At 35.7% G+C, this 23,354-nt stretch overlaps 1 protein-coding gene and 1 non-coding gene across 3 annotated transcripts in view; both read right to left on the bottom strand.

Annotated features, from left to right (window-relative positions):
* The window catches only part of LRRC4C (leucine rich repeat containing 4C), a 1,306,046-nt gene that overhangs the window by 967,983 nt on the left and 314,709 nt on the right, over positions 1-23,354 (bottom strand). The gene's annotated exons all lie outside the window — the stretch shown is intronic.
* Positions 2,803-2,908, bottom strand: LOC111521919. The gene has a single exon (XR_002725117.1). It is a non-coding gene; the product is annotated as a U6 spliceosomal RNA (small nuclear RNA).

Genomic DNA, 23,354 nt, shown 5'->3' with positions numbered 1-23,354 from the left:
ACCATATACTAAAACTCAGAAAATGACAAATTCCTCAAGCAAAGGAGTCCAGCAGCTGAACAGCCAGAAAACAAACAAACAAACAACAAACACAATTTTTTACTATAAATGAAATATGTAAATTCAAGTTTTCTTTTCATTCATACAACCTGCCAGAAAACCATCTGTCCATTCAACAAATATCTGTTGAGTTCCAGGCATAGTATTCAGTATTGATTATTGTGTAGGGTACTTTTTTGTTTGTTCTTTCACGTTCACTCCCTACCATTCTCCATCTCATTCTATACTTTAGATGGCAAATCACTATATATGGATTTATATGGATTTCATTGCTCCCTATATTCTAGTTGAGCTTGGCCAGTGGAGGCACTAATGGAGGACTGGAGGTTGGGGAGAAAGTAAGCAAGGTGCTTATTTCTTGTGCTCTTCACTGTTGGACTACTGTTTGACAGCAGCTATATTACTTCATGAAGGCTGCAGCTTCTAACAGGCTACCTAGTCTTTTCTAAAGCTACAGCTCTCAATGAGTTCTTGTAGCCACCCATTGCCTTTCCCCTTTCAGATCTAAGGATAATAAAGTCTTCCTCCTCTTGCTAAGTGATATGATTTGGCTCTGTGTCCCTACCTAAATCTCATGTTGAATTGTAATTACCAATGTTGGAGGAGGGACCTGGTGGGAGGTGATTGGATCATGGGGGCAGATTTCCCCCATGCTGCCCTATTGACAGTGAGCGAGTTATCATGAAATCTGATGGTGTAAGTGTGTGTGGCACTTCCCCCTTTGCTCGCTCTTTCTTCTACTCTGCCACGGTAAGACGTGCTTGCTTCCCCTTTGCCCTCTGTCATGATTGTAAGGTTCCTGAAGCCTCCCAGTCTGTTAAGCCTGTTAAGCCTGTGGAACTATGAGTCAGTTAAACCTTTTTTCTTTATAAATTACCCAGTCTCAGGTAAGTATTTATAGTAGTGTAAAAACAAACTAATAAACTCACCTAAAGGTGCTTTGCCATCCTCTGTTGGTTTCTTTTAACCAAGATTTCCTCATAAAGATCCTTTTTATTCAACCTTTTTTCAATTACCCCTTATTGAAGTACCACCTATTTCTTAAAAAACCATGACATTATAGGATATATTGGTCATTTAAAAAGTCAGTCTTTGATCTTATTGTATTTACAGTTTAGCAAAGCTATAATCTTTATATATTGTGAAACTCTCTCATACTGATAAGGAGTAGGCTTGATAAACAATACATACTTGACATTAATATTCCCATTCTGAATTCTGAAAATAGCTACTTTATTTCATTCAGGCTTTATGATAAACTTGCAATACATCTTTATGTACTTTTCCCTCGTAATACTTCTTTTAAATTATTTCCAACACCTTCCCTTTCCTACTAAGCAGCAGCATTTACTATACTATTCAATGCCTAGTACATCGTTAAATGTTAGGTAATTCAACCCAGAATATAATCGCATGGAGAATTTAATGTGAGTCAACACAATAGCAAGTGGATGTGTGTTTATAATGAGGCTCTTCATTAACCTGAACATTTTCTCTGGCCCTGTCAGGATCAGATCACAGGAGGGGGTCAGAACACATTGCCATAGGAGGACTGTCCACATGCTAGAGGATAAAATAAAAGGGATGACCCTGAGGAAAGGAGATGTTAGCTGAATCATAGAGCAAATATTGTCAGCTCAGATAAAGGGAGCATAGATCAAGGCTAGGCAGATCAATAATTTCTGGTTCTAAACAACCAATTCCAGGAAAGTCAGCCTGAGGACTAAATGTAGAGGTGTTGCCATCATTAGAAGCAAAAAAAAAAAAAAAAACTCACCTAGAAAAACACACACAAATGGTAGGGGAATGACATGATCCTAAGCTGGGATAAATAAAGAAAAATGTAGAATAAAGTCAAATTGGTGGTATATATAAAAAAATCTCCTTACTCATAGGAAACACTGCTGGGAAGCTGGAGAAATGCAAAAGCAAAAATATATGTAAAAAAACATTGAACCAAATGGATATATGTTGAAGAGAAATAGCTAGCTGAGATATCAGGAAAACACTGCTGAACTCTGTAGACACATCTAGGATTTTAGCCTTTGGTCAAGTAACAATTTAACTCTTCAAAATACAATAGGGTAAAACATATTGATTGAACCCAGTCACATTCCATTAGTTCTGTCGGCAAACAAGTCTACCCTCAAGTTTTTTGATACTCATTACTAATAGCTGGAATGATGCTGGAAGGTTTGACATGTTAGGCACTCAGTTTTATCATAACTCCTCCGCCATCCTAGGAAGCTAGATCAAATTGTGTTGCATTCTGAAAACTGCCTCATATTTGAAAATAAGTAAAACTTAAAATTTTCAACTGATAATATATATCTTATAAATTAGAAGAGATCTGGATCACTTATTTTTAAAATCATAACTTTCAATATGCCCAGATGATTTCTTGTGCCAATCATTATACAGGTTAGTAATAGAGATTATATGTAAAAATAAATAGATAGAAATATAGATAAATATTGCATGATCAAATAAGTTAAGAAAAAATTGGGCCAAACATATTTTTCAGGTGTCTTTATTGTTAGAATTCAGAGTTTCCAATCTAACGATGTGTACCGTCATACTCTAGACGAACTAGAGCAGGTGGAGTACCCCAAAAGTATCTTATAGGTAGACTATATGCTTAATGAAACATCTCATAAAATCAAGATTTCATGGATTTCAGAAAATGATGCTTTTGGTATACTAAATAATTTATTTTATAATTTTATTTTATTTATTTTATATACATATATATTGATGTTTAAAAAATTTGTGTGTCATCCTTGTATGGAGGTCATGCTAATCTTCTCTGTATTGTTCCAACTTTATTATGTGTTCAGCCTAAGGGAGCACTATACTAAATATTTTATAGCAGTCTTGAGTATGTACGTTGAATTGTTGGAAGAACTTGAGCGCATCCAATAAAACCTCCAACATAATTGGAAATTCCCATCCTATGTAAGTGTGGTGAGGGAGGGCAGGCAGCCTCTCTTGAAGCACCTCCAAGGAGGGTAAATTCCCTGCTCAATGAGTCATCATGTCTTGCCTTCAGGCAACTCTGGATTTTAAAAATGCTTTCTCTATTCTGAGCTATATTTTTTTTAAATAAATTCTACCATTGGTTCTAGCTTTGTCCTCAGAAGAATACAGGATAAATTTACTCATTCTTTCTCAGCTTCTCTGAGTTCACTCAAATTTTTCTCAGGTGATATGATTTCTAAGCCTTTCACAAATCTCACCCTGGAATTACTCTGGATTTCCTCTAATTCTTTAAAATATTATGCCGACAATTGCACTCAATATTCTGGGTGTGTGGTTTAATCAATGCAGAGAAGAATAAGACTATAACTTCCTACCTAAACTCTTTTCTTCCTGATCACGCCAGAGTTTTGCAGTCACTTCACATTGTGTACTCACATTAAGTTTGAGATCAACTCATTGCCCCATAACATTATTTCAGTAAATTATTGCCACAGCATGTCTTTTCTCTCCTATCCTTAGGCAATTGATTTTTGAAGCCTAAATGCCTATCACTGGGTTCTGCACAGTTTCATATAGAAACAACTCGCTGGTTTCTCCAGTGAATACAATTTTATCCTTAGAAGAATTCAAGATAATAATGGTAAGAAACATCAAAAATGGTAAGTTACAATTATTTAAGTTCACAGAGTGCTTGAACACATGCTATTTTACATTCTACCCATACCAGATAGAGAAGTTAGATATTTTTTATTAGCATCAGTTTAGAAATGAAGAAACTGAGGCATCAGGCATACTGTAATTTGATATCCCGATGTCTCGTAAGTGGAACGCCATGACTAAAACCCCATCTTCTGCCACCAATCCAAACTTCTATCATATCCCAAGTACTTTTCAGTAGAAAATATAAGCCAGGTTCTGTAAGTCCAAGAATTCTGTAATGAATGTTCCATTCAGCAGTGCCAGTGGGCTAGGGAACTGTCTTTTCTTCATTCTACAGCACTTGGTAATTCACTATAAACTTAGCCAAATCAAGCATACAGGCCTAGAGTAAAAATTCCTATATAGCAAGCTCTTCTGCTCTCAGATTCTACACTGCTTTTTAAATGCTTTTTAAAAACTTAATTTTCTATCTATAAACAGAGACAGTCATTAACATGAATGGTAATTATTCTATTTTAGAAGTGATTATTTATGGGTAAAAATGTCATTTCTATGTTAAAATCCAAAGAAAAAAATGTTTCCTCTATTTATTATTTCTTTCACTTAGCTGACAATTTTCAAGAATATGGGAAACGAAAGCTGGAAGACATCTATACATTTGTATCAATGTAATGGATTGAAATTGCATCCATTTGGAAATAGATATATGATGACTTTAAAATAATAATCAAAGAATTACAGAGGCTAAAGAGTCAGAATCCCAGGGCTGGGATACCCAACCCCATCAGGGATATGAGAAGATAATACTTCTATGGACACCAGTCATCAGTTTGAGAGGGAGAGGCTACTGTATATATGTTTTCAGCCAGAATGTTTGAAACATTAGGGTATTTGCAAATGATCCTCAAGGACACAGGGAAAACAACTATTATATAGCCCCATCCAGAATTGCTCCAGAGTAGTCAAAATTAACAAAGGTCTATCTGGGGAGTAAGCAAGGCCATCTGTCTCCAGACATGGCCATTAGAATCTGAAGTGACAACCAGAAAGACCAGATGTATTTTCTGATGATTATCTCTGTAAAATTATTGACAAAAGCCCATGATGAATCATGAAATAAAAATATTTAACATTTAGAGACATAAGGCAATCCTCAAAAAATTCACATTCTCCAAAAAATTCCTTCATTTAATAAAACCAGGTGGTAATCAATAAACTCATTAGTAATGAGATTTTCTAACTTTAGTTTCTGGCATAAGAATATGCCTATTTTTATCTGAAACAACACTAAGTATTATTATTATGTATCATTAACAAATAAACTAAATTTGTATGCTTTTCATAGACAAGCAAGTGATTTTCAAACATATTTTTGAATTATTATTATCATATAATAAAACTGTGGTAGATTGGAATAAAAGCCATTTTATTTTGCAGTTTCGCTCATCAAGGTAGTCTGTTTATCTACCCAACTGTATTTTACATTTTTGCTCATCAAGGTAGATTTTGTTCATCCACAGTATGCCTTCATGAGTTGCTTTAGACCAGCAGAATGTGGTAGACATGGCTGGGCGCGGTGGCTCAAGCCTCTAATCCCAGCACTTTGGGAGGCCAAGACGGGCGGATCACGAGGTCAGAAAATCGAGACCATCCTGGCTAACACGGTGAAACCCCGTCTCTACTAAAAAATACAAAAAAACTAGCCGGGCGAGGTGGCGGGCGCCTGTAGTCCCAGCTACTCCGGAGGCTGAGGCAGGAGAATAGCGTGAACCTGGGAGGTGGAGCTTGCAGTGAGCTGAGATCCAGCCACTGCACTCCAGCGTGGGCGACAGAGCGAGACTCCGTCTCAAAAAAAAAAAAAAAAAAAAAAAAGAATGTGGTAGACATGATATTGTATGAGGGCACACACATTCAACCCACAGCAAGGATATTCTTAGTTGAAGTGGGAAGTTAACTACAAAAACTACTATTGAAAACCGAAAGAAAGGATGATTATAAAATAATTGAAAAGACCATTACATACAGTAACTTGAATAATTGAAAATACGCCAAAAAATTTTTATATATGGATATGGAGATTTCAAATAACATTGAAAATGTTATTTGCCTTTTCTGAGCTATGTAAGGGGCAGGTTTAAAAACAAAGAGTAGACTTTAAAGAAAATGCATTCAACTGAAAGTAGAATGTAGAAAAATTAATACAATAACCAAGTACTACTTAATTCATAATTTTTAAAATGGCTAATGCATGCAGGGCTTAATACCTAGGTGATGGGTTGATAGGTGCAGCAAACCACCTTGACACACATTTAACAAACCTGCATGCCCTGCACATGTATCCCAGAAATTAAAATAAAATATTAAAAAATTGTCATGTTTTTAGTATTCCTACCCTTCTAATTTTTAAAAAAAAAAATCAAAAAATAGCTTCAGGATAAAGATTAATTGGAAAATAAGGTTGTAAAACTTCTTGTAAGACCTAAGTAAGATTTAAGGTGGTACCTAGTAAAACCTTTTTGTAGTTCACTAGTCTCTTGATCAACACGGGTTGCAATAGGGATCCTCATTCACATCTGGACCTAAAGCAAATTACAAGGCTTTAGACATCAAGTTTGGTGACATGTTTGGATGGGACATGTGGGGTCTTGCAAGGAAGTCAAAATATTTTGCATGCTGAAGAGAAAGGACTCAATGGACACAGAAGGTGGTCAGTAGCAGATTGCTATAGTACTAACTCCGAAAGAACCATACTTCCTAGCATTTAAGCGATTAGGTAGCCCTTCCCACACTGATTCTGGCCTTAGGCATATGACTTACTTTGGCCCCTAGGACGTCAACAAATATAAAACAAGCAGAAATTTTATAAGCGCTGATATATTGAGGCTTGATACTTTGAAATGCAGCTTTCTACTGGGTGAAGAAGCCAGAGATGAAGGGACATGTGGAGAGGCAGCCTTTCTGGGCAATCCAGCTGAGGTACCTATTATGCGAGCAAGACCACTGTAGAACACAAGCCTCAACTGAGCCTCCAGATGAATGCAATTCCATGAGAAAGTCAAGGCGACACTAGCAAAAAAGTCAATCCAACCTACAGAATTATGAGAAATAAACTAATTATTACTTTAAGTCACTATGTTATGAGACAGTTTGTCATGCAACAATAGATAACTTCTATATAAGGTAAATCCAATGTAGTATTTTGCATTCCATCTAATACACTTTGAACTTTGAAATTAAAGCATTGAGTAAATACAAAATTTCAATTAAACTTTCTCTTTGAGACAGTATTTTTTTCTGTATACATTTTAATTGCATGTACCACACTTTGGTAATAATTCTTATATTTATATTCAAGTTTCTTTATAAATCATATATACTGCCAGGTCAGCAAAGCTCATCTGAATAAATTTTCTTTGTGAAAAAGAGTAGAGATTTTCTTTTTAATTTTAGTGTCGAATAGTGAATGTTCGTCCTCAAGTATTAAGACCTAATTCAAACTCCTTACTTCTTTTCCTCTTCCTCCTTCTTCTTTTTAATGCCCACCTGCTGAAGAAATCTATTTGACACAGCCAAACGAAAGAATATGGATGTATTATGTTATATTTCATAGTTAAAATAAAGTCTCAGTTTGATTTTCTTTTTACTTTGTTTTTGCTTGTGGTACTCTGAAATGGGCATAAGATGATGTGAGGAAATTAATATTATTACATAGTGTAGTAGATATTATTATTCACCAAAATATACTTTTTCTCTATATCTATACAATCAAAAATAATATACCTCCACATGCCTATTATATGTGGCCTTGAGACTATTTCTAGGTCATGAAGTTGAACAGAAGTTTCCTATGTTATTTTGGGGCCAGGGTATTTAATTGTTGTGCTTGAGTCTTCAGTGCTCTATTCAACATAATCATTGTTATGTTGAGATAGTGCTGTTATTGAATAATGGAACTTTTATCAGCTAGTATTTCAGAGTGAAGACCACATAGAGTAGAGGCTCATACCAAGACAGACATGCATTGTGAACAAGAAATAATCCTTTATCTTTAACCCACTGGGATTTGGGGGTGTTTGTTACTATGGCAATACCTAATCTATCCTGCCTCCTACACACTACCATTGCTTAGCAAGCCAAGGTTCCACTACTGGCTGGTCCTGAATCTCTCAACCTTCCTCTTTAATTTTTCTGTCAAAACTGTGCTCTATATAGATCCTCTAATTGGTGGATTGCACTGTTAACATCACTGTTTATTATGATAGCTAAAAGGGAAGGCCTGTATTTCCTTGTGCTACATATTTGGGAAACCAAATAATTAGAAGACTATAATGAGTATCATTCAGGCCTTCAATCTGAATTTCCCAGGGACATGAGGTTGTTATTATAGATAAGTTGAATAATTCCTTCATAATGGAAGTGGAGAATCTGTCATACCTCCAAAAGAAAAAATAATTTCTATTTGCAGTTCTAAACTTGCCTAGTAGTGAAAAGGAAATGATTGAGCTTGGTAATATGATGAATAGATTTTAATGCCTGAATTAAACTCACTGTTCATTTTTAACCACACAAGACTATAAGCTATGTGAAAAGAGATCCATGTATTGCTCAAAGAGATATGACAGTGTTTGCTACATAGTAGGTGCTGAATAAACAGTTGTTAAGGCAATACATAATATTCTACTTTAAAGTACACTTTCCTTGAACAAATCACAACTTTCATGACAAGTGGGAATGTTGACAAGTAATGAATTTTGGAGACCAAATACTTAAGACTGTTTAATTCATTTGCCATAAATTAGTTCATGTGACCTCCTCACACCCCTAATGAGTATTTCTTATTAACAAGTAAGCTAACGCTCTGAATTATTCTATAACTGTCTCAAAAGTCAACAAATTAACCATTGGAAGGTCATTTATTTTCTAATTCCCAGATTAAAACATTTTTTAAGCCACTGTTTCCCAAGCGCTTGTCTTTTGAATCCATTTTCACTACTGTGAGGATGTGACTTCATACGTCTATCTGTGCTATTACTTAGTGAGTATATATTTGATTGCCACACTTGTTTAACTTGAACTTATCTTGAACGAGTGGTTATATCACGACAATAATGAGAAAATGAATATAACTGGCTATATATAAAAGGTAACTATAAAAATGAATTCAATTAAAGCAAATAATTAAACTCTTGCCAGATACTGCCTGACAAATGCTGTGAAGTGGCGGACCATTCTCTTTTAATACAAAACGAAGTTAGGAAAAAAAAGACATGTTAACACCAAACTGGGATTTTCTCCTTGATATAATCAGATAATATGGAATAGAATTAAAAATGCAAATTTTTAAATTAGGTATCCCATTCTTAAGTGTTATTTAAAATTATATTTATAGTCTCTATACCAACTGCTAAGTGCATGTTCTGCAACTTGTAAATGTTCTCTGGACTACCAAGCTTCTAAAAACCCATATATTGGTGGAAGTATATGTTCTTTTTTCCTCTATTTTTTTAATATTATGCTTTCTCCTAAACATACACATACAGATATTTATATATATGACCAGTTCAATTTTTCTACATTATTTTAGAAAAAACACTTTTTCAGCACACCTACCTTTATTTACACAATATTAAACATGCTTGTCTTAATGTCAGTGTTAGTGCCTATTTTGTTTATTTGTAATTTACTAAAAAAAGTTTTTTCAAGTCAAAATTCAAATGGATTCTTCAATTGTAATTTTATCTGCCTCAATGGATTATTTTTCCTAAGACCTCTTCCATTAATAAAATCCCCTTTTCAAATTCTTATTTTTATTTTATTCATAATTTCCAAGGCAGATTTCTTAGTATTCCACATTCACTGCCTCCCTTTTGTGACCACAGACTAGCTCCTTAGCTCCTTGAAGACTGATAATTATTTTTAACTAATTATCTAGGGTCACCATTAACATCTTAGTTGTTACAGGTTATAGACCGTTTTCTCCCCACATGAGTTTACATGAACTCTCAACTTCCTTTACTTCTGTGAGGTTGGGATCACTTGGCTTTAACTGTATATGATTACATCTTTTCTCTTATGGCTTCATGTAGCACCTCTCTGCAAATAAATACCAACCACCAAGCTCCAGATTCTGTTTAGTTATTTACTTTCCATAGGAGACTAGATCCTCTTGACTGAGAAGAGAGAATAGGATGTGTAACTCAAACTCTCCATTCGACAGACACAAAATCAAACGTGACTTTCTGTGCCTCCTAACTGCTCACTCCTCAAGTATTTCTCTCCTTTGTTTCCTATTACTCTTGTTGTCACTTTCGTCTGTACAGTATTGTAATCTTAAAATCTTGGTATCATCTCATTGGCACTACATTTAAGCAATTGCTAATTCCTGTGTTCTACCTGAAAAATATCCATCTCTGTCCTCATTCTGAGTGTCAATAATGCAGTTTTTTATATTACTTGTCTCATTTTATCAAAGTCTTTACTATTCCCCTCTCTTCTAGTCTATTTTAATTCATCTTGAGCAAGATTGAGAGCTTGTTTATGTCATCTTATAATGACACATCTGGTTATGTTACTTCTCTGCCTCAAATCATACAATATCTCGCAAATATCCCAAAATAAAGTTAAAACTTCTTACTCTGGAATTCAAGTCCTTATATCATCCAGTCATTGACTGTATTAAACCTGAACTATGAAATTTTTGTTTACTTTTCATCTTTTATTGATCAATTAAAATTAGGTGAATTTAAATGATATAATTTCTAAAAATTTTGATCCAAGAAAAAAATAAGTAAATAATACATTCATTTGCCAATTGTTTCATGTAAAGCTCAGGCCATTTTTTAAAGTGTGAATTTACCAACTGCATCAATCACATATTTTTTGCAATATTAGAGTAAGTTCTTAGAAACATTTTTGACGCAATTTTTGTGTACAATTCTTCTATATTTACAAATTTGTTCCTCCACACTTTTATAATTGTCTATCCTCCAACCAATAATTATGCCATAATTTGTATGTACTTCATCTATGCTGTGTGTTTTCCATGCACTAAATTTGCATTTATAGAAGAGAAACATTTTTCTTTTTGCAGGTGTATTTCGTTTCTACATGCTTTAAATTGCTATATATATACAATAACAGGAAACATAAGTATAAATTGTTTAGAAATAAAAGCAACTTATTTTAGTTAACCATACAACCAATTTGTAGAGGTAGAAATGCACAAAGATGGGATCAAGTGGTGCAACAGCCCAAGAATTCAGTATGTCATAAGCATCAGAAATTGTGCCTTACAGAAAGCAGAGGTTTTTCAGCAACTCAAAGTTGTTTAAAGGAGATATGCTGAAATTTCTATTTTCCATTATAAAGATAGTTCTAACCTTTACCTCTGTCTTTTCTCCATTCATCCCATTCAAATGTACAACTACTTTAAACATATGTATTCATCTTAAATTGTAACTCAAATTTCATTTTTTATGTTGTTTGTAGGTGTCCTTACCTGAAATTCTTTTCCTATTTAAACTACAGTAACATTTGTATACATGGATTTCATATGATACTTTTTCTTTGAATTATAGTTATGACCGTGTATATTTTGTTTGTTACATATGCTGGAAGTATCAGTGTTGTTTCTGATGTATCTTGTTATTGTCAGAAGCATTTGAACCACAGCGACCCCATCCTGAATAGGTACTGAGTAAAATAAGGCTGAGACCTACTGGGCTGCATTCCCAAGCGGTTAGGTATTCTTAGTCATGGGATGAGATAGGAGGTCAGCACAAGACACAAGACACAAAGACCCTGCTGTTGAAACAGGATGAGGGAAAGAAGCTGACTAAAACTCACCAAATGGCAATAAAAGTTACCTCTATTCATCCTCACTGCTCATTATACACTAATTATAATGTATTAGACTGTTAAAAGACACTCCCATCATCACCATGACATCTTACAAATGCCATGACAACATCCAGAAGTTAGCCTATGTGGTCTAAAAAGGGGAAGAACTCTCAGATCTGGAAAACTCATGAATAATCCAACCCTTGTTTAGCATATAATCAAGAAATAACCATAAGTATACTCAGTTGAGCAACCTTTGCCACTGCTCTGGCTATGGAGTAGCTGTCAGGCCTCTGAGCCCAAGCTCAGCCATCATCTCCCCAGTGACCTGCACGTATACATCCAGATAGCCTGAAGCAACTGAAGATCCGCAGAAGTGAAAATAGCCTTAACTGATGACATTCTACCGTTGTGATTTCTTTCTGCCCCACCCTAACTGATCAATGTACTTTGTAATCTCCCCCACCATTAAGAAGGTTCTTTATAATTCTCCCCACTCTTGAGAATGTACTTTGTGAGGTCCACCCCCTGCCCCCAAAACATGACTCTTAACTCCACCGCCTATCCCAGAACCTATAAGAACTAATGATAATCCACTACCCTTTGCTGACTCTCTTTTTGGACTCAGCCCTCCTGCACCCAGGTGATTAAAAAGCTTTATTGCTCACACAAAGCCTGTTTGGTGGTCTCTTCACATGGACGCGTGTGAAAGTAGCCATTCCTTTATTACTTTACTTCTTAATAAAGTTGTTTTCACTTTACTCTATGGACTTGCCCTGAATTCTTTCTTTCATGAGGTCCAAAAACCCTCTTGGAGTCTGGATCAGACCATTTTCCAGTACTTTCTGTGAAAGTAACACATCTTTCACAGAATTGAGCATGAAGAAAGTAAAATGAGTGGTGTTATCATAACATTCCCAGGCCAGTTCTTTGTGGATGTTGAGTTTTGGAGAAAAAGGATAAAATGGTAGAACTCGTACAGAATATTATTAACAAATGTGGGTAGTTTCATCATAGATGTTCATTCATCAGATAGTTGGTAATTGAGCATATTTAAAATGAAAAATTTTAAATTTATTTTAAAACTTTTGTTTTAAGTTATTAAATAGAAGTTGCTGAAACAGACAACATTTATAGAAATGATGATATATCCTAATTGAAAAAATATTATGCAGTTACTTAAGATGATACTTGCAGAGTATTTTGTATAAGAGAATAAAATTCTGATAATAAGTGAAATAAAAAGCAACATACCAAACGAAAACTATGGTTTAAGCATATTACTAAACCTTAATGGAAAAATGCTGGAAATTAAAACACAAATGTTAAGCAATTGTGGGTTGTTTGTTTCCTTCATTGTTTGTTTTGCTCAAATTTTCTACTATGGGCATTTTTATTTTTATGATAATAAGGAAATAAATTGTGTCTTATTGTTTTTAAAGAAAGTTGCTCAATTTCCATTAATTGAATTAATCTTCTTTTATTAAGCAATTACACAATTACCAAAAAGAACAACGTGGGCAGAACGATGGTACAAATCACTGCTCTGTTGTTAGCCCCGGGAATACAAATGAAGATGTAATGATATATTTTCAAAGTAAAAGGTGCTTGACTTTCAACTTCTAATCCAAAGATCAGATCAACAAGAGAAAAGCTAAATATGTGATTGAGATCACAATTTTTAATGTCCTAACTCAGAAGATAACAATAATGTCTTTTTCCCTTTAGGTAGCAAGGGCCTAAAATACTTTTTAGATATCTGCTATTTAATCTTGCAGAGTCTCTGGGAGATAAGAAAGGAACTAAACACACACAAGAGCAAAGACCGTAGCTTTTCATCTCTTAGATGTGACCTGGGCCAAAGAATATGAAGGTTTCCGGAGATTAAGGCGATCTCAATGGTACTAGGCTAATATACCCGCTGGGCGGCCTCATCCATTGTAACACTACTGTTTCAAAGTTCAGGGCTAACCATAGGGGATGGTGGGGAAAGTGATTTCCAAGGAGAGTAGAAAATACTTAGGAGGAAAGCAAATAGACAAAGGACCAACATTAATAGCACCATCATTATGGCTAGAAGTTTCTCGATTTTCTTGAAAAATATTCGCAGTTCCCTTGAATGTGTATCTGCTAGTTATAAACTACACATAAAATCCTAATCTCCCCCCACCAACAGAATAGACACCCTCTTGGCCAAGGGGAACCCAGAGAAACCTTAAAAACTGAGTTTTCGGTTATAGTGGGAAGGGAGGTCAGACAAATCTCATTATACTCCCTCTACTTTAGAGTTTAGGAGCAACAACTTCCCAGCGTTAACGTTAAAATAGAGACCCTAAGACAGAACAGACTCTTTGTGACAATAAAATACCAAATTGGAAACAAGATCTAAGGCAATGCAAAGCAAGGATTTGGTCACCCTTGGCCTCTATCAATCATGCTACATAGCATCCTTATCTTACCTTAAAGCATTATTTTCTGCTGATTCTAAATTTTAGACAGAACCTTACTCCTTTAACCAACTGCAAATTAAAGAATCTATGAATCCACCTATAACCTGTAAACCCCTGCTTCAAGATAGTCTACTGATCCTGTGTATACCTTCCAAGTATTGATTTATATCTTTGCCTGTAACTCTTGCCTTCCTGAAGTATATAAAAACACACTGTAATTCGACTGCCTTGGGATCCCTTACTCAAGGCTTCTTGGGTTTGTGTTTTCACAGGCCCAGAGTCAACTATATTGGCTCAGAACAAATTGTTTCATTTATTTATTTACTTATTTACTTATTTTGAGATGGGTTCTCACTCTGTCGCCCAGACTGAAGGTTGTGGTACAATCATAGCTCACTGCATCTTCGAAACCCTAGGCTCAAGCAGTCTCCCACCTAGAGCCTCCTGAGTAGCTGGGACTAGGAGCACACCACCACAACCAGATAATGCATTTATTTATTTATTTATTTTTGTAGAGACAGACTCTCTCTGTGCTGAAGCTGATCTCAAACTGCTGGCCTCGAGCAATTCTACCACCTCAGCCTCCCAATATGTCAGGCACAGTGGCATACGCTGGGATTACAGGCATATGCCACTGTGCCCGGCAGAATAAACTTCTTTAAAATATTTTACAGAGTTGGTTGTTCCATTAACATAGTAGTCATTCTAGGAATTTCCTCATTGTACAGTCAATAATTTTCCAAGTTAATTTGTCTTAAAAGGTAGTGTATTTCCTAGGGCTGCTGTAATGAAGCACCACAGATTGGCTTAAAACACCAGAGATGTATTGTCTTACACCTCCGGAGGCTAGAAGTTCAAAATCAAGGTGTTGGCAGGGCTATGCTAGAGGAGGATCCTCTTCTTATAAAAGACCAGTCATTGGATTAAATGCCCACTCAAATCTCCTGTGACACCATTTTAACTTAACTAACTGTATTTCCAATGACTTCATTTCAAAATAAAGGCATATTCTGAAGAAGTGACTAATAACAGGTGAGTAAAAAGAAAGATTCCCCCACCCAAACAATAAAAGCAAAATCAACGAACACTGTGAACACCCCAGGCCATTTGTTTTACTAACACATCTATCATCATTTGAGAGCTGAGGAGATAAGGATAAAACTACCTCGTTACTTAACATAGACACATGGCTGTAAGGGTTGTGAGCATAAGTTTCTTCATCTCTCTATGACAGAAAAGAAAATTCGTTCTTCTTTCAATCTGCTAAAATTCTCTCTAATTTTACAAAGTTTTGGCTGTGTTCCATTTCTGCCTAGACAAGCATTGTCTTTCAGGCTTCAGCAATCAAGAATGGGGGAGGGGCAAAACAATAAAACACAGATGTGCTAGACAAAGAAAGTGAAATTTAGGAGCTAGGGAAGGAGACAGATAGGGTAGCGTTAAAAAGACAGGCATTTAGGAGTATCTGAAGTATGTGGTAAAATGAGAAAGAAAACATGGCAATATTAACAAATGGAATAACCAATTAATTGTTTCATTAATGAGTTTGACATATACAAATTAAGAACTTGAAGGATCTTTACATCCCTTGGACTTTCTAGGATGTAATTTCAATCTCAGTGATACCACACTATTGACCCACATAGGCTACATATGCATTAAGGTTATACATAAAATTGGGATACTGTTACTATGCTGAGTGATACCAAGAAGAAGAAAAGATTATCCAATAAACCCTTTAAGCGGTGTCTGTCATATAATAAATGCTCAATAAAAGTGACAACACATATGCCTTCCTTCTACCTTACTGCTCACTGAATCCTTATAATTACTATGTAATGGAATAATACCAATAGAATACTAATTGCCCAGAGAACATTTAGTGACTCTTCACACTACAGAGATAGGACCATTTTTATATGAAAAATTCAAAAAGCACTCTGGCTAACATATCATGCTGACATCCAGGAGAATTGGGTCTGGTTCCGTGAGTTCATGCCCTTTGCACCAGTTACAATTGTAACCCTTACTGTACATCTACACAATAGGCATTTATTGAGTATATGCTGCGTGTTCATCCAACCATTCATTCATCCATCAATCTAGCCATGCATCCATTCATCACTTATTCAAAAAAATACTTTCAGAGTGCCTGCATATGTCAGGCAGTGGTCTAGGAAGTAGATATACAGTGAAGAACCACACACTCTTTCCCTACTTTATGGAGTTCCATTCTAGTGGGGTGAACCAATAAGACTAAACATAAGAAAGTAACATGATTTCTGGTTTTCTGGCTTCTGTGGCAAACACTGGAAACAAAATCTTAGGAGTGTAGGGGGCAGGAAGTAGGGGTATACAGGTGTTATAGAGTGCTTCAGACACAGAAACAATATGTGAAAAGGATCAGAGGTAAAACTCATGGTGCATTTCTGAACTGCAACTCAGTCTATATTGTATAGATGAACAAAAGAGATGGGGAAATGCTGGAAATACAACTAGAGGGATAAAGAATACAACAGGGTCCAGGACACATTAAATCATACATCAAGAATCAGGACTGTATCCTAAGACAAGGAGGTACAATTGAAAGATGTTAAGTTGGGCGTTTAAGCACTGTATTTCATTGATATCTTTCCAACAGCAGTTATACAAATTTAGAGACTAAATGAAAAGATAACTAATTTGAGGATCTTGGCATAGAGTCCTTTCCCACCCTGGCTTCTGGCTTCTGGCTTCTGGCTTCTGGCTTCAGATGCGCCTCTTCCCATGTCTATGAATATCTCCTTGGTCTCAAGTTTCCTTTCTGATTTCTGATTTTGAATACTTCCATTTTTCCTCTCTTCTCCCCACTACCAAACTGTCAACTCAGCTCATTTACTGAGCCCAAGAATTTGCACTTAGCCACTGCCTATAAGGAATTGTTGCTGCTTCAATACCAACTCCCTCTGCCACAAGGAAAAGCCTTAACTTGAAGTGTGATATTGCCTATGTCAATTTTTTGTCTCCATTTTGGTAAAAGTGTTTTCTTTTAACTGGCTTAAAAGTTCCCTTTAGGCCGGATGTGATGACTCACCCTTCTAATCTCAGCACTTTAGGAGGCCGAGGCAAGCGAATTACTTGAAGCCAGGAGTTCCAGACCAGCCTGGCCAATGTGGCAAAACCCTGTCCCTAGTAAAAATACAAAAATTACTCAGGTATGGTGGCGTGTACCTGTAGTCCCAGCTACTCGGGACACTGAAGCACAAGAATTGCTTGTACCCCAGCCTGGGTGATGGAGCAAGACTCAGTCTCCAAAAAGAAAAAGAAAAAAAAAGGAAAAAAAGTGTCCTTTAGAGAAATCAGGCACAATCACATTCATAGATCATCACAAATCAAATCCCTCCCTTAAAAGAGTCTATAACCAGGATGGATAAGGAGGAATGACAATGTCTTTATTTGAGACTAATATGACAATATTATTATGTATTTGGGGGAAATGGTAATATTTTATATCATATAATCATCATTTCTATCAATAGCACGGTATGAAAACTGTTTTCTCTATGATAATACATAAGCTTATAAAGTATTTTCTTTTCTTTATCTTGGAATATTCTCTTGGGCCATGGAGTAGCTGAAAAGAGTGATTTTCCCATCATCAGTGACATAAGTGGTAACATGTTAGTGGGTAGACACTATGAGATTTAAATTAAACACAACCAAAATATATATATAATCAGATCTCTTTAGATGAAAAGTGATTCATAAAACATGTGGAGAAAAAAAAGATAAATAAAACAAACAAGGTAGCCTTTGGCTATTTTGTCATTTTTGTTAGCTTTCATACATTTCTCCAAAAGTATGAATATATTTTGAGGAAATATTTTATGTTTCAAGGAGGAGTTTTACTCTAAAAATACCCACCCATTGATCTGAAGCACAAATTATGGCAAAAATCTTAATAGAAGTGGAAAGATCTGGCTTTTGAACCCAGGTAGAAGGTAAGAAAGAAGGGCTGGATAATGTACTATTGGTTCTCCTTTCCCTCAGTTGCCATGGGCATGCCAACTGGGAGATGGTTGTATAAAATTAAATAGCTAATCTAATAAAGCTATATCACTGGTGCTCTAAGAAGTTCTTGAATCCTTTTCATTAATTCACTTATTCATGTGTTCATTCGTTTTCCTCATTGTGGCATATTTTGCGAGTTGAAAGAACTACTACTAGTTTGCATTTGGAGCAATCAGATCCATATACTAGACACTAGCCTATGCTGACATCTCTTGAGCCTTATAACAATTGCTGTGAATGAAGGTATACTTTCAGATGACCAGTCAAGTTTCAGTGTCATATGACATTTCGATTCAGGTAATGCAATTGCTTCCAGCATCTATGGTTGTGGGACACCACTGGAAGAAACAAGATTGGTGACTGGTCATGAGAGTCACTGCAGGTTATAATCAGTGTGGTCTCTAGTACACTAGACAGGGGACAGAAGGTAACACATGAAGAGGACTGATTCAGTGACACCACTGACACTCTCTGGAGAAGGACATTTTGATAGGAGGGTGAACTCACATCATAAAGGAATGGGAAACTCTACATCACCTGGTATAAATATTGAAAGAGAGGTTAAACAGGACATGAAAATGATATTTAAGTTTCATAATGTCCTGATAAACAAAATATTTATAGGCTGATCTCTAGAAGTCATTTAAAAAGACCTCTATAAAATCTAAATTGTGAATATCCAATTGTACCTGATGTCAGCTTTTATGATTGTATCAATCTTCCTCCCTAAATAGATATTCTGAAAACCCATTGGGAACAGATGCATTTCAATATGTTCCACTGGGTTCCAAACACCAGCACTTTTAATCTATAAAATAATTACTACACAAAAAGAATATTATCATTATAAGAATACTATTTCCCAAGGGAAAACTCAAGTTTTTCTTTAATTAAACTTTCTTTAAAATTAAAACAAAGGACATCTTTAGATAGAACTTTTAAACTCTAAGAATACCTCGCTTCTCCAATAAAAGCCATGTCATGTGTAACTGAGTCTTCTTCTGATTATATTTGGAAGCTATTTGGGAATAGTTTGTTTGTTAGGTTTTGTTTTGTTTTACAAAAAAGTATGGAACAGCTGCATTTATCATTTTAAAAAGCAGATATGGTTAAAAGCCATATATAAAGTGCTTCTTTCTTATCTAGTTGAATACTTAATATAGTATTTTTAAAATAAGGAGAAAATAATTACATAAACAAGATTTTATAGTTGGAATAAACTCTTCAGTTAAGAATAACAACCAATGGGAACAATAGTCACGGAACTAAAAATAATTTATAGCAAGGGACTTATATACAATGTCTATTTTATCAATCAAGCTATGCCTTTCTTCACGATATACTTGCTTAGATCTGTAAACAAAGCATGGCATTTGATCTTTCAGTCATAATATTTTAGAATCTTCTGACTCTAGTTGCAGAGGTCTATACCATAATTGGCTGTGAGCAAAATGGAAGGCTGGAGATCTACGTCTGGCAATAATATTGAAGAGACTATTGAAAATGGGCAATGAATTATGGTGGGAAATGACCAGTGAGAAAGCATACATTTAGGAGAAAACTAGAATAGACCTCAAAAACTGGATTTTGATCAATAGGTTATCCAAGCACCAAAAAGTCTATTAAACTTCGAGAATCAGGGAATTTAGTCAGCACAATCCTCAAGTTCATCCAGGAAATGCTGTGGGTCAGAGTGAAGCCTTAGGTTAATACTTTTCACTTTTTTTTTTTTTAAGCAGTTGGATCCCTTTCTTTAAATGAAATTTTAGTCAGAAGCTCTGTTAGTTAAAGCAAATCTGCTCTTCTTGGAGCAGGGTGGGGATACTGCTAGCCACCTTCCCTTTGGGCTACGTGGGAGACGGTGTGGTGATCTTTGATCGGAGCACTGTGGCTGAAGGAAGCATAGTTTGAATTACCTCACTCTAAGAAAACACTTTCTGACCTCTGCGATTTGATGCTCCAGGTTTATAAGATAGCCTTTTGGCCATATTTCTGATCTCATGATTTTCATGATGTTTTAGCAGAGTGAAAATAGTCCTGGTTTCAAAACAAAATGGAATTTGAATGTTTGCATTGTGATGCTAGGGATGTTGTTTAACCTTTCTGACTTTGAGCTTCTTCATCCATAAGATGGCAGAAACTTATTACCCTCACTTAATGAAGACTAATTAAGATGATGTATGTAATAGATGACAATGTTGATATTTACCCAAGCCCTGCTATGCTGGAAAACAATGAAGGTTAAGAAATCCCCCAACTCCCATCATTTCATGTTTCTGGAAATGCCTCGCTGCACAGACCCACCCTTCTCCACATGAGTTAGGAAAGATTCAAGGGTGCCTCTTTGTTTCCTTATGACAAGGTCAGGCACAGACCCTCAAGATTCCCATGTTTTGCTTCACAAATGATTAGCTGAACTGTTTTGTTCCTACTGATCAGTCAGAATCAAATGCATATCAAGCAAACTTTGGTTAAGATTCTCCTCCTTCCCCAAGGTCCCTGAACTTTTACTTACACTCAGCCTGAGTCAGCATACAATCTTTCCTCAACAACCTCTCCCAAAATAGAGAACAGGCCCATTGCAGGGTAAAATGTTCTCTGATCTACTGTGCAATCAGGCCGCCACCACCTGTTCATCTCATTCATCTCATCTCATTCATTTATGCACTTTCCCACATTGGGTTCTTCCTAGCCTTATTTGCTCCTTTCTATAAAAGAAAAGCTCCTCTCTCCATACAGATAGTTGCATATCTCATGGTTGGAAAGTTTCTACTTACTGTCAAAAATTATCCTCTCCCCTAGTTTAATAGTTACTTTCATACCTCTAGAAACAACCTCTTGAATGAAGTTTCATTTTATATAAGTAAAAATTTGTTTTTTATTTGACACAGATTATATCACTAAGGAATTAAATAAGGAGGAAGATAGACAAGTGGTATAGTTTTTCATTTGCTGTCTTCTGGGGGATAGAAAAATCCAGGAAATAATATACATTTTTACCTTTTATACAATGGAAGTAAGAAGAGGGAGTGTTTCCAGAATCATAGCCATGATATTTGCCTTTCTAAAAGTAGACCTAGTAGTGTCATGATTGAATCATTGGTTATCAATAACAGCAGTTAAATGCCATTTCAAAGCAAAAAGTTTTCTGCAAAATGTAAAGCATTATATAAATGTTGATTGAGATGGCACAGTCAGAAAGTGTTTTCCCAGAACCAGGTTTTTAAAATTCTCCTTCTTTCAGGCCCAATGACCCCAGTCTCCGAATCACCACCACCACACAAAGTCTCCAGTGCAGCCAGGAAGGAAGGCTGCTAGCAACACCTCTGCCCTGCTCCCAGCAGAGCCACTCTACTTTAACTGTTTGACAGATAGAACTCTGACTAAAATTTCTCTTAAAAAAAAAATCCAACTGCTTATTAAAAAGTTTGAAAAGTATTAACTGAAAGCTCTAATTGCTTATATCAATTAGTAAAATAACACCAATTTTAACTTAATTATACCTGCTTGATACGGTTTGGCTCTATGTTCCTACCCAAATCTCACCTTGAATTGTAATGACCCCCATGAGTCAAGGGCAGGACCAGTGGAGATAATTGAATCATGGGGGCGGTTTCTCCCATGATCTTCTTATGATAGTGAGTCTCACGAGATCTGATGATTTTATAAGCATCTGGCATTTCCCCTACTGGCATTCATTCTCTCTCCCGCCACCCTGTGAAGAGGTGCCTTCCGCCATGATTGTAAGTTTCTTGAGGCCTCCCCAGCCCTGAGGAACTGTGAGTCAATTGAAACTGTTTTCTTTATAAATTAACCAATCTCAGGTATGTCTTCATAGCAGCATGAGAATGGACTAATAAAATCCACCCATATGCTATTGGTGAGTGAACTCACAAGTCATAATTTAGGTACAATATCAGGTTAAATGCTGGCTCTAGAGAACTAGTCTGTGTATTAATATCAATACAAATCATCCCATAAAATGATACAGTTCAAAAAAATACTCACAAAAGATAAAAGTATTCATTCACAAATGCTACACTCCAAGTCATTTATTGGTATATCTATAGGACTAATGAGCTAATTTTTTATTACAATTACAAAAGTCCCAAACTAGCTCATTCTTATTTATTGCCATTATACATATAACAGGTATTATCAGGCCTTACCTGCTCTCAGTTAATTAATAGGTTTTCAGCTCCCGCTAAGGCATAGTAGCTTCTTTCTTTCATTTACTTATTCATTTGCTTCCTTTGTTAGACATTAGGAATAGAAGGGTCATGGGACACACATGACCTCTACCTTCAGGGAGCTTACAGTTCAGAACATAGCAGTGCTCAACGTTTACAGTAGCATCACTTGAAAGTTCTGCTAAAACCATATTGCTAAGACTAACTCTTAGAAATTTTGATTCACTAGGTCTGGAATGAGGCTCAAGAATCTGCTTTTATAACAAGTTCCCAGGTGATGCTTACCTGCTGGCTTGGGGACTGCACTTTAGGAACTACTGATTTAATGGTTACTAGGGATGTAGTGCTCCTGTAAATATGTAAATTGTATATTTGTTAGAACGGGACAGGGATTTCCCACTCTTTGAAATGAAATTACAATATGCAATTGAGTGCTTTGGGAGTACTCATACAGACTAATTGCAGAAAGACCGATGTTATTGATGGGCATTCATGTTGAACTCTAGATTACCTCTGATAACAAAAAAAGGGTCCCAAATAAAAATCAATGAAAAGTGCTCTATGTTTTGATGCAAAAGAGGGACATTAAAATTCAATTTAGAGGACTGAAGTTGTTTTTGTGTTAAAATTATGTGCTTGTCAAAGTGCAAAGCTACTATGATAATTACTTACACAAATATAGTTTAACAAAAACAAGTATTTCCCCATTTATAGTGCAGAAAAACAGTGTTTGTGTCATTCTTTTCAGAGACCAAGAAATGCATGCTGATTACTGGTAGAATAACAAAGGAGAGTTTTTTCATAAGGAAAATTTACGTATTTGTGTTATAGAAAATTCTAGATGCAATCCTGTCTATTTCCTCTCCTAGCCTTTTGGTGGTGGAGTAGAGAAGCTAGAGTAGAAACTCTATGATAAAGAAAGAAGGGTCTCCTTCTATGGAAAGTGCCACAATAATCTCTCTGATGCAATGCAGAATATAACAAGTTTCAGTGACTCCAATCCTGAAATTTGACAAAAATATGATAAAAGTGAAGCAAAACTCAAAAAAATGAATGCATGTTATCTTTGGACAACATGAATACATTCTTTTTAAATAATAAATTTTCCAGAAGAAAGAATTTCAGT

Source organism: Piliocolobus tephrosceles, chromosome 13, assembly GCF_002776525.5.
Source record: "Piliocolobus tephrosceles isolate RC106 chromosome 13, ASM277652v3, whole genome shotgun sequence".
Taxonomy (NCBI): Eukaryota; Metazoa; Chordata; class Mammalia; order Primates; family Cercopithecidae; genus Piliocolobus; species Piliocolobus tephrosceles.
Note: the sequence above shows the minus strand (reverse complement) of the source record. Positions and strands in the feature narration are given on the sequence as shown.